Raw genomic sequence first — 13,009 nt, 5'->3', positions numbered from 1 at the left:
CGGCAGAGAAAAAATGTTCTAACGCGCAACGTATCTATGTGTGCATGTTTATGTATGTATGAGTGGTTCTAATGGTATCGTAGCCAGCGTGACGCCCTTTGTTTATGACTATGCTTGTGCGGTATACATATAATATATGCAGGTTGGTGACTAAGTTTATAAATTGCACGTATTTGAGAGATATTTATAAATGTTAGAGGCTTAAGTGATTAATGAGAAGAGATTTATGACCTCTGAATACATTATTGATACAGTAAACTCCTATGAATAATGCTTAGTAGTTCGATGCTTTAACTTTTATATATTTTTCAAATATTATTCCATTAGGGAACTTCATTTTTTCTTTGTGGTATTCTCGTCCAGATTACTTTATAAATTATTTTTCACTTTATCAAGTGCACATTATATTGATCTAGAAATTTATTAAAAAGACTGGTTTGATTTTCCTACGAAGATACTTTTACTCAAGGATAATTTCTAATTATTCTAAGGGTTGAGCTTAACCTGCCTTGTAATGATCACAAATGGATATTATCCCGTTAAATTGTTCCAAAACAATATATTTCTTATAATTCGCTGCCATTATTTTTTATGGACTCTTTTTCTTTTCTTTTAACTAGATTTTTGCAAATGTGCTTCGATGTCTTTATAAAATTGTGTATACAATATGTTCTATCTTGTTCTTCTGAAACATATTACTTTCATTAATTTCAATAAAAACCAATTAATTAAGCAACTAATCCACAATAGAGTCATGCTTTTTATAATCAGTTAAATTGTTCAGTAAATTTTAGTATATCAATAACTTTCTATTAATGTCGCAATAAAAAAAAACATGAATGCAAAAATTTCGCGTGTCGAACAAACTGTGTGCACTTACAAGAAATAATTGTTAATACATATATTTGCATAATTTAATTAGTAATCAAAAAGCTTTAACACAAACTTCTAATTTGTTGTAAACAAATTGCATCGTACGAGTTTTCACAAAGCATCCATGAAAATTTCGAAATTATGAAATAACGACAACTCGTAATGTAATATATTCATTTTTGTTTACGGGCACGTGTCATATACAATTTTAAATATTTTTAATTAATTTCACTAATGGCAGCACTTGCTTCTGCAATTTCCGCGCGTAAACAAGAACATTGTAAAATGGCGGCATTTTTGGCAGCAGAATACTGAAAAATAAACATTACCAAACTAAATCTATATATACATGAGTATGCGTCTGCATAATTACGAGCACATTAGGGCTGTTCTTCTTGCAAATCCATAAATTGGTTCTTAAAATTACTGTTAAAGATTGCAAGAGATAAATGGGTATAGGGAAAGTTGAACTTGTCGTTGATAGTCTTTTGCTGTGAGATCACCAAAGTTCAATTATATATTGGCTGGAGCCTAAATCAAAGACATGTGGTTATTTTAAAACTGTGAAGCTGAAAATTTAAAAAATGAGTTCTGAAAATATTTACTATTAACGATTATTAAAAGTGCTTTAACTTAGAACGAATATCTTAGCACATACTGAAACATACTTACTGTGACTATATTTAGCAACCAAGAATGCGATTTCTAGCAGATTGCAAACATTGCTCATCTTTTAACTATATTTTTTTAAGGGTTATCACTCCACAATATTCTGCGCAAACCTAATGTGAAAGCTATGCGTGTATGTTGCATCCACTTCGCTTGTATACGCCGCTGCACATCACCATCGACCATTTAATTAACGAAAATGCTATTATTAAATTAAATCAATAACAACAAAATTTAATTTTCATTTTACCAATCACTATTTATTTGAATTAGTTCATTCATAGGCTAAATGTAAGCTAATTTTTATACGCGTGTGTGAATATGTGAGTTTTCACGATTATGCGAGTGTGTGTGTGTGAGCGCTGAAACGCATTTGAATCACTTATTAAGCCATACTAAACAAGTGTGTTATTTTCGCATTATTTAACTATTTTTATTTTATAAATAAGTTTTCTTTTAATAAACTTTAGACATTCTAAAATTAGTATCACTATTAAGCTTCTCTTGCAACTCAGTTGTGTTTTCAGATAGATTTATTACTTTTACTTGCCAGCATAATCGATTTCCTTAACTTTTTTTTTTTTAATTTTCGCTAAAGCTACCGTTATTTTCATGCGATGTTTTCAGAGTGAATTATTTTCAAATGTTTCTTATAGGAGTTATGGAGGAGAAGAATGAATAATTTAAGTTCGTGTATGATGCATGCAAAGTGATTTAGCTGTGTACTCGTTCTATTAATTTTTTTAATTTTAATTTTTGTATTTTTACTTTTATTTCCTTTTTTTCGTGAAATGAGCTTATCGACTCCATTTAATCTTAATCTTCTCGTCTTGGTTACATATGATCGCATATGTACATATATTAACAGTTAATCATAAGTTTTCTTTGTTTGTGCCTTTTACACTGTATTTGTTTGTGCTCCCCATTTATTTATCTACGAGTAATTAGTTGCTAATGTATTGCATTGATTTTTTGTATTGTAGCAATGATTAAATTACGCTAGGCATTTCCGCTTCAATTTCGCTATTTGCAAATCATCGCTGTTTTCTTATATTTTATTTTTATTAACTTTTACATATACAATATATGTATATATACCTAGACTCTTTAATAATCCATAGCTGCTAGCTTGATACAATTTGGTCTATATTACAGTCGAATACTTCTGCTCAGTTGTTATCTACAAGGCAATGCAATTAGTTAGACTATAATGTACATGGGTGAGTATGTAGTGTTGCTAGAAAATTTTCTAAATTTTGTGTGTAAATTTAGTTTCATTTTTAGTTTTCTTTGATGATAAAAATAGCAATGCAAATAATTATTGTAAGTTTATAAAATTCAACAACAATTATTTACAATTATGTGTAAGATATATTATGTTAGATCTGCAATCCTATGCTTTGATATGCATAGATATGTATGTAGGAGTGTTCTGTAATTAGCATTTCATAAATTATTTCGGTCACTTAGAATTGTATTTAGCAAAGGTTTGAATTAAAGTTAACTTTGCACGGTAAATTAGTTTGGAAATAGGAAGAAGAATCGAGCGCTGAAAATACATGGTAGAACATATAGCTGAGGTAGAGAAATTAATAACGGGATTTCTCTTAGTTTGCTTCTACGAAGGTTTGAGTTTGTTTAAGAATTTTACGTAGCCTTAATGTAGCTCTAATGGGGTTAGTTTGCCTGTAAGAGTCCGTTGAGGTATCTACTAGTAGCTAAATATTTCTTTTCTAAAGTCTAAGTATAACAAAAGCTTTAGTAACTAACCGCTCCTTTGCCGATCTATGTACATGTCCGAATATGAAAACAAAAGATGAAACATTATTTCAAATAAGTATTTGTTCTCATACGAGAACCGAATCAGTTCGTGATTTTCTCCGAAAATATGAAAGAGGTACATGCAAATATATGATGAGATGGTATGAAAGTGCTCTTTATCAGTTTTAAACCAATAGAAATTATGTTTCTAAAAGTTTGTTCTGTGACAGTGACAGCGAAGTGCCTTTGTTAGTATGAGTTTGTAGTAGAACTGGATTTTAACTGAGCCAAGTCTTTTATAACAGGATCGATTATTTTAGTCCCAGAATTAAAACAATCAAATATAACCTTTAATTTAGGTGAGTACCTTTGACGGCGAATACTGTTAGGTGTGTTGGTAAATGGCAGAAGATGTAAATGGGCTTTGAAGATGTAAACAATTTCGTCTAACTTAGCATTCAGTACATTTGAAACTCAACGAACTTGCTATATTAGACTGGTTAATCTGTTAAGATATAAAGCTCTCATCTTCTCCTAACATAATACTCAGAAACGTGAAAAAGAATAATATCCAATAAGATGGTTTTTGGAACGTTACAGTGAAAGATTTTGGGAAATTTTGGATGGCTAAGATATGTAATTCCAATGGATATAAATTTTTCAGTTTTGAAAGTTTTGATGCTTAAAGAATAGGAAGAATTCCTCAACGTTGGAAAGATCAAGTGGCTCAGTGTGTCGAATTCATTATCGAGGAAAAGATGAAATTAAATACTTCAATTTGATTTATAGTTCTAAATTGCTCTTCAACATGTACATTCTAAAGAAAAGTTATACTTGTAATAAACATTTTGCATGTGTAAGGCGGTTATGCTGAGAAATGTTGAAACTGATCAAAAGAATAAAGGAATATGGTGTTTTGAAAAGTTTAAAGATGTGACATTTCAGTTTTTCTTCTAAATTTATCAATAAAAGTGTTTATTTCTGTAGAGCTCGAAATGTTTTGATTAACTCATTGCTTGCGATGTCAACCCCGCTCATTTTTCGACAGCTGATATATGGTTTATGTCGTCCTATCGCGTACTTATAACATATTTATTAGAATTTTTCTTATTTTTGTTTGCTAACAACTAATTACTTAGCACTAATTCTTACAAATATATACAGACTAATTTTGTTAAGTAATTTCTTGGGCTAACAAAATATTTACAGCACTTCAGAGATGTGCGTCGTTCGTCAGCAGCGGCAGCAGTAGCAACAACCCATTACGCCACCTCCAACCACATCCCATTGCACTACACTTTGCACACTGCCACTTGAATATGAGATGCCTTCGTTCGTATAATCGCGATGTGAAGTGAACTCATCCGGGCGCTTGGCAGCGTCGTGACTTAAATTTGCGAAAATGCGATGAAATCTGCAAAACAAAAATAAACGCATACACATAAATAAGTGGCAGTAGCAAAGAGAAAAACAAAAACAAAAACAAAATTAAAACAAAAACCGAATACGAAAGAATACAAAGTTGCAATTGACTGGGAGAAAGCATAAAAGGTGGAAGTGAAGCTCGAATATGCAAGTGCATGAATGCAGATAGCATTGAGGATGGCGGAGAAGAGGATAAATGTGTGTGGTGAGAGCTCTGGGCCTACAGTTATTTTTTGGGACGCATCTGCATACCCACATGCAGATAAGTTGGGCAAGGCTTAGCCGTATTTTTTCTCTTTTTTTATCAGTTGGTAACAGCTGCGCGCGTGCGTCTGTCTGTCTGTCTGTATTGGGATCACAAATGTATAAATTGGCCGGCAGCCAAATATCGTCATCAGGCAATTTAGGTATACGAGTGAATAAATTCAAAATACATAATCTGAATATTTGTGTGTATGAATTTTTGCTACTTCAATTTACCCAAAGCTTAAAGTAACTATTTACCTTAAACGGTCTAAAAGTAAGCATTCACAAAGTTAAACGATACAAGTTTTAAACGAGACAAAGAAACGAAATGAAAATTTCGAGATTTTAAGTCTTCAATTACTTGTCAAACTAAAACATTTCATGCTTAACAAATTGTGTGCGAAAAAAGTTTGAGAACCACTGAACATGCCGATTTACTTTCACCCGTTCAAAGCACTACTGTCGTGCACTATATCTTTTGGTCTTGAATTGCTCAAGACTTTTTTGCTCATCTATCTGGATATTATAATATTACTTATCTGCCGTCCTGCGATACATGCAACTCATTATGCCCTTAACGTGAAGCAACACAACACCATGGAAATGCTGTGTCTCATATTTTCGTATTCTTTTAGCTACGAATTTCATTTAATTTTTTCTTAGTTTTTTTTTGCGCTCACTTTTATTTGCTTTTCATTTGATTTGCTTTTTTATGACTGTTAATGTGGTTCTTAATGCCAGCGCAAGGACACCATTTTTTCTCGGTTCGTTCACTGTTCAGTGTCGCAGCTGCTTTTACGGCGCTTGACTATTTGGCGTTGAAAATGAATTTTTCATTTCCGAAACATACTCTCACACACACATAAACGACTTGCTTGTATTTGTAGAGGAAGCAAGCAAAGTAGACTAAAACAATACATGGTTTGTAGATAAAAATGTGTAATAAGGCAGATGAAAGGAATTCGTACGTGCAATTATGCACTTACAAATGTATATATGTATGTATGTATGTACAAGTAGTTATGAGTGTTTGTGTGGGTATATAAGATATGTAAATATATGCATATAACATAACCACAGCTCACCCAACTATTTAATTTCCATACAAAGCTATGCATGTATATATGCATGTATGTGTGTGTGGCAATGTTTTTTTTGAAAGCTGGCAGTTGTGGAAAAGCGCTGGCATATGTTGTTGGCCGAATGAAATTAAAATTTTAAAATGGGCTACTCAAAACATAAAGTAAGCACAGAAGAATTAATGCAAAAAATATAACGAACAGCGAAAGCCAAACAATTGCCTCCAAGGAATATATAAGCTATGCTTGTGAATCCCCTTAGGAAATTCAAAGCACGTCGTACAATAATTAGTATATCCTTATTTGTGCGCACAGCATTCCTTGATGTTTAGCATAGTCAGAGGGAAAATGCCAATCCTTACAGTTATAATAACACTGATGTGCGTTTAGCCCAATATTATTCTCATATTTCTAGCTTTACTACAAAGGAGGTCACAAATATGTTAATTATTTTATTTCGTTTCATCGATGGGCATTTAATTAGTTCGGAGTAACCTTCTGTACATTACGTAGCGCTGTTGCCAATTAAGCTACGGCAATGCTCGAAATTTTACAGTGAACTTCGAACGTTTCACAGTCTGTTGGCATAAATCAGAAAAATAATAAAATAATAATAAAAATGAATCAATAAGTAAAAATAGTTCGAAATAACAATAAGTATGAATGCCGAAAGCTGGCTCAAAAAGAATTTGTCGTCACTGTAGTAATTTCAGATTTTCTAGTGGGGTTTTTAATAATTTTTAAAAAATCCAAGCTCTACATATTCATATTAAATATTTTGGTATATTATATAATATATAAAAGTGTATGAAAAATCATTATTTTGTAATTTAAAGCGTTGTTCAAATTGTATTTGTATTCAAAACTTATTATTGCTGAGATTTGCATTCTTTGGAAACCACAGAAAAGGCAATTTCTCCTCTTTCTTTGACTTTTCCATCTATGCACACAAACAAACGCAGACCTAGAATGCAACCGGATATTAAAACCCATGCAAATGATGGCCCCAGCTCCAGCGAAAGGGAAACAAATATTGCATGCAGCAAGGCAGAGATTGAAGTTCAATAACAGGATATGAAAATGAAACTGGCACACAGTCGCACTCATTCATTTCAACACAACAAGTTGCCCAGCAGGTTAACAAACAAAGGTTTTACCAGGCAAACAGAGAAATGGAATTAATGTGCCAGTTGATAGCCGGCCATGGCGTGACTTAAATGCTCTACAAGCTTTTACGAGACATTTTCACTTTTAACCACTCAACTTTCGCCTTGTTTTGTTAAATTTTGCGATATTATTTCTGTTACAATCTTGAACATTAATCGCCAATTCGCCATTTCCCAAAACGATTTTATCCCTCGAATTCAATACTTTTGGGGCACAATCGTTTTGCGAACTGATTGTGAGCCATAAATTAGCCACCGTCAAGAGAACTGAGTGAGAAGCGAAGTGCCATATTATTTGGATAAAACTCAATTAGCTACATTACTCTGCGGTCAATTAAATTTCAAGCAGCTCAAAAGTGGTTGCCTAATCAGGCGATTATATCGGTTGTCTATTTTATCGGCGAATTCATTAATAGTTTAAATCCGTTTATTAGCTGAAATCCACCAACGCTTATTGTTGCGCCAATTAATGCAAATGCTCGCGTTGAATTACCGTTCAGCGTTTTGCTTACCCACCGGTAGCCTCCTTAATTACAGACTCAAGTGGTTAGTTATGTATTTTTGGCATTCTTGCTTTCCACCATTTCTCTTTCTTTGATGGAGAAATCGAAAATTTACTTCATCAATCACTTAAATTATTACATAAGTAAATATCGGAACGTTTGCGGTCGAACAGCAATTAAGGCTGACTATGCGAGCTTCCGGACTTTGTTAATCGTTTTTCCGGCAAGTCGAGGGAGAGTATCAATTCCGGTTGCGCTTTCTCCTACTCAAATATTCAATACATAATTTTTATTTATTTCTAAAGTATATGTAATTAATTTATGAACCATTTCTTTAAAAAAAAAGTGCTTCTGAATAACACCACGGAACACTCCAGCTTAGAAGTTTGACATTTAATCAAAATACACTGAAATTATTTCGATAAATTTGTTATTGCTTATTGAGCTCTACTATGGGAAGATAATTTAAGTTATATTTGTTTTTTGTTCGATAAAATTATTCAGAGTTATGTTTATTATAGAACTCCTTTTAAGCACTGAATCTAGAAGATGACGCTGGAATTAAAAAGTTTTGGAAGATCTAATGGTAATATATGGGTTCTCAAAGTTAGTCGACGTAGTTTATTGAAATATATAAGATAATATAGAATTAGTAAAATGTTTCATATTAAAATTCTTACAATTATCGTATATAGTTTTTTGTTTGGCATATTGTGTGGGGGATTAAAGCCCACTATCAATTGCCTATTATATTGCAATTGTTAGTAAATTATAAAAAACTAAAAAAATTTAGTGCTTTTTGATGATTTATTTCTTTCAAGTACTCCACAAACATGGAATGGTGACTGAAACAAATCTTAGAGTTGACTGTGCGTTAGTCAACTGTCATAGTGAGTACTTAATTATAAAAAAAAAAACGAAAAACTGTGTCAATTGTTTTAATATCAGTACATATTTTGAGAAAACACAGTAAACTAAAAATAATAATAATAATGTTATTCGAGTTATACGACCTCGAATGACGCTAAAAAACAGGTTCCTTACTACTGCAGTCATTACATGCTTCTCCGTAAATGAAACCTAAAGAAAATTCTGTCTCGGAGAAGTATAACAACCTACGGTCGAAACAAAATCAGCAAATACGGAAGGGCTAAGTTCAGATGTAACCATCCATTTCATGCTCTTGCTACTTTTCAGAATTTCAATAATATATCTTACAAATCGAGCGATATTCTCGATGAAATCTTCGCAAATGGATCTGTTGTCCGATTTTGATAATTTTTAGTCATATCTCTCGGTCTATTTGTGCAAAGTTTTGACCGGATACATTGATTGGTTCTTCATTTATATACTGCAAAGCGAAAGAATCAGATGGAAAATAAAATTGTGTTATATGGAAAGTAGGCGTAATTGTAGTCAGATTTCGCCCATTTTCGCACGGTAAAATTGGAAGTCAGGATAATTTTATGAACCAAATTTGGGTGAATTTCAAGCAGGTCCCCAGATAAGGGTTTTCACCTCTATATAGACAGTGCCTGCAAGCCCCTGCTTTAAATTAGAATTTTGTACCTCAATTTGGAGCTTAGTAAGCTACAGAAAATGCATAAAAAATTTGAAATTGATCGGAGATCATTTGTCTCCGAGTAACCACTGCAGCAAATTCGAAAAATGTAATTTTGAGAAAAACTGATTTAAAGATAAACTGATAGACCCTAAAAATATTTGAAAATTGCATTTAAAATTTTAGTACAGTAATAGTCACTGCATAATTTTTCCTTTTTTCGTCCCATATGCTACACATATTATGCACTTATATATATATGTATACATATCTGTAGATATAGCGTAAATATTTGATGACTAAAGTTTCAATTTAATTCTTCTTAAACGATCTAACTTTGCTTATTACAAATCCAGGCTAATGCAAATGTGTTTGTAATCACTTCATTAATAATAGCCTGGCACTTTGGAATACACACAGTCCTGCCTTGAATATACCTATAAGTATGTATGTGTGTATGTATTGTAGGTGGATGAGTGTGCACGAGCATAAGCTAATAAGGCCATTCTAATATTGTAACCAGATGCTGTGCGCCTTTTCACTGCCGCCGACGCCCTCAACTCATCAGCGAAGCTAACAATAAGCATCCGACACGAGCAAAAGGGAAGATATACAAAAACGAAAGGTTGCTGCTCGACAACGTTGAATATAATTAACAATTTATATACAACGAATTGAGACAAAAGCATTCGCAGAGTGGCATGGGGAATTAAATTTCCTTACAATAATATCATAACAAGTGCTAATTACTAACCGAAGGCGCAAATCGGAGAACTCCACGGGAAGGCGAGCAAGGTCGGGCACATTGCGAGGCTGAGGGAAGCGCACCGCAACATACGGCGCAAGTACATACCAACACAACAGCGGTTGTTTAGGTACAATACCCTGAATTCAAAGCAGAAAGTATGCAAAAGGGGTTCGAATTGCGATGCATGAAAAAGCGACAAATGTGGCAAGTAAGTCTGTCACGAATATACTGACGACAGATATTTAAAATATTTTTCTAATTGACAAGGGTGTTGTCGTCTCCTGTTTTTCTCAACCAGTTACAAGTACATTTCAAATAACGGATCCCGACAGATAAGCAAACTGTGCCACAAAGTCTTGCTCTACTTTCATTCGTGAGCCGAACGCCACATGCAGGAAGGGACTGGCTGCCAAGGATTCTTGGATAGTTATTTCGGTGCGTGCAACATGTATCGTATTAAAGAAAACTTTTTCCATGCAAGCAAATAATATCTAAGAACAAATAAAAATAATAAAAGAATGCGGAAAAAGAAAAAGAAATATTGCTAGCTGCGTAAACTTGGCCGACGCAAGGCAACGTGGCAGGACTCAAGGATGTTCCGTGCTCAGTTTATGCATAAAAATGTGCTGTCAAGAGAATCTGCTTGTGGTCGGCCTAGAACGCTTCAACTCTCTGAAAGTAAGTGCTCGCGTGGCGTGATAATGATTAAATTGTGCGATAATAAAAACGTGTACTAGGGGTGTGGAGAAAGCCTCCGCTTGGTGTATGACCGGGCATAGTTTCATCACTTAATGAAGTTTGCTGAATATCGCTTGAATATTGCATTAGATCAAGTTGAATCAGATGCGCTAATTCTCCGACGAATTGACGAAAGCTCACACACATACATATGTATGTTACATGCTATTATGAGCACTTACACATGTGTGGTTTTTGCAACTGAAATATGTTATATGCGTGTGTGGGTGAGTGGGCGCAATATAAATATTTATCTTGCAGCAACTGCCGCTGCTGCCTGCAATATAACTGTCAATTTGTGCCTGTCAAGTTTAAAGATGGCACACAGTGGACAGCTGCTTAGCCGACAACATGGAATGGACATAAACAAACGCTTCATTGTGCCATTCAAACGCTGCCAGATTTCATAAATATAAGTAATTATCTTCATAATCAAAATATTTCTAAAGAACTTCTTGCACATAACTGTAAATAACAATATATAGATAAAAATCAAATGAGTAAACATGAAATATGAAATTTTAAGCAAATGACGTTCATTAAGAAAGTTCAAAACCTGATGTTGTTTCAAAATTTGTATCGTTTGTGATAATGTAGAATATTTTATTACGAAGCTGTGCCGGCCACATAACTTGCTATCAGGGTTAAAAAGTAGACGCATTTTGAAACATACTTGTTATGGTCATAAAAATAAAACGAATGCTGAACAGCGGTGTCCGAAATGTGTCATAATCATTAAACTTTTTCGACCTTTTGAGTATCAAAATCGACTGAAATCTCACAGCCTCCTCACATTTCGTTCCTCTTCTATGCTTCTGCAATCCGCCACACCGTGTTACTAACCGCCGTGGACTTTTTTATTTATGAGGTACATTTTGTGAATAAAATTTGTTACTCATACGCACTGGTATCCCAAAGCGTCACAGTAAGGCTGTCAATCGGTGTAGAGCAAAGCACAAATTTATGAGCATGAACATACTTAGTGACAGCGCTAAGAGAGAAAAAAATTGGTTGTGCATATTTTACTGTACACTTGTGGGTGGTACATACCTAAGTATGTAGATATATAAATAATTCCGCTTTACTTTGGTGCTGTCAGTGCCAAATACTTGCTGTGCCGGCTGTTGCTTCTTACTTTCTTGTTTTCTTTTTGCAATTTTGGCTCGCCACAGAATTTCTTCTCTTGGGCTTGGCTATTGCCTCGCATACGTAAGTAAATAAATTATTCTTACGCCACACGCTGACTTCAAAGCCCTCAGCTATGGATACATGAGTATGTGTTGTTGATATTTAAGTAAATGCCCTTTTTTCTACGCAATTTTGTCGTGACACTGACCCCACTTGGCGCGTATTTTCTGCTGCTGTCGTGTATTTGATAATAGCACGCAAGCAATAAAAAGTTTATTCATATCTTGAATGACTTTGATTACTTCAATGCCCATAACCGTCCTTAAATTTGGGGAGAGTTCATCAAAGTCAAAGTAACCGAAATACGATTATAGGATATGCTTTAGAAATGTTTCGTGACAGTTTCTCATACAATTTTGTGTTTTCGTTTCGTTTTTTGTTTACATTTTTTTTGTGTTATTTGAATGAAAATCGAACTAAAGTTTTTGGCTCACCCATTGTCAGCTCGTTCTCTTGGGTTCGACTTTATACAGTTCAGACATGAATAATTTTAGCCATTATCTAAGCGATATAATATCATTTCACTATCTTATTTATGTAATGGTATAACAATATGACAACGCTTATTATGATGGCTATGAGATTGCCTTTGTTTATAACTTGAAATGTCCGACCGCAAGATAATTTATGTATAGCGAAGTATATCGTATTAAGGTGCCAGTTGAATTTCATAATATCTTAGATGTGCTTAAATTTGACTTATGTAGCAGATGCTCACATATTCACTGTTGGTTATTTTATAAAGTGTTTTTTAATAAAAATGATATGATTTTTCTTTTTAAAAAAAAAAACACTAATTTATAAGGAAATTCAAATGTTTTTTATTTCATGTGAAGTACTATCCATAAAATTAAGTTCTGAATATAACATCATTCAAATGACCTCCACGAATTCTTTTGTAGGGACGAATTTGATTTACCCAACTTTCGAGTATTTTTTCCACTAAATCAAGTCATAAGTCATATATAGAACGTTCAATATTGACTTTTAAAGCTTGAAGCCCACAAGAAGTAGTCTAATGGTGGTATGGTCCTTCTTGGAGGCCATTCAAT

The 13,009-nt window shown here is 33.6% G+C and overlaps 1 protein-coding gene across 4 annotated transcripts in view; it reads right to left on the bottom strand.

Annotated features, from left to right (window-relative positions):
- Window positions 1–1,780: 1,780 nt before the first annotated feature.
- Window positions 1,781–13,009, bottom strand: part of LOC106614807 (patj homolog) — a 37,098-nt gene continuing 25,869 nt past the window's right edge. For all 4 annotated transcript variants that reach the window (XM_036357282.2, XM_036357281.2, XM_014230718.3 and 1 more), the window contains exon 3: window positions 1,781–4,717. The gene's annotated coding sequence lies outside the window, so the exon portion shown is untranslated. The remainder of the gene's footprint in view (window positions 4,718–13,009) is intronic.

The sequence above is a fragment of the Bactrocera oleae genome, chromosome 2 (assembly GCF_042242935.1).
Source record: "Bactrocera oleae isolate idBacOlea1 chromosome 2, idBacOlea1, whole genome shotgun sequence".
Taxonomy (NCBI): Eukaryota; Metazoa; Arthropoda; class Insecta; order Diptera; family Tephritidae; genus Bactrocera; species Bactrocera oleae.
This window is presented reverse-complemented; position numbering and strand designations above follow the sequence as displayed.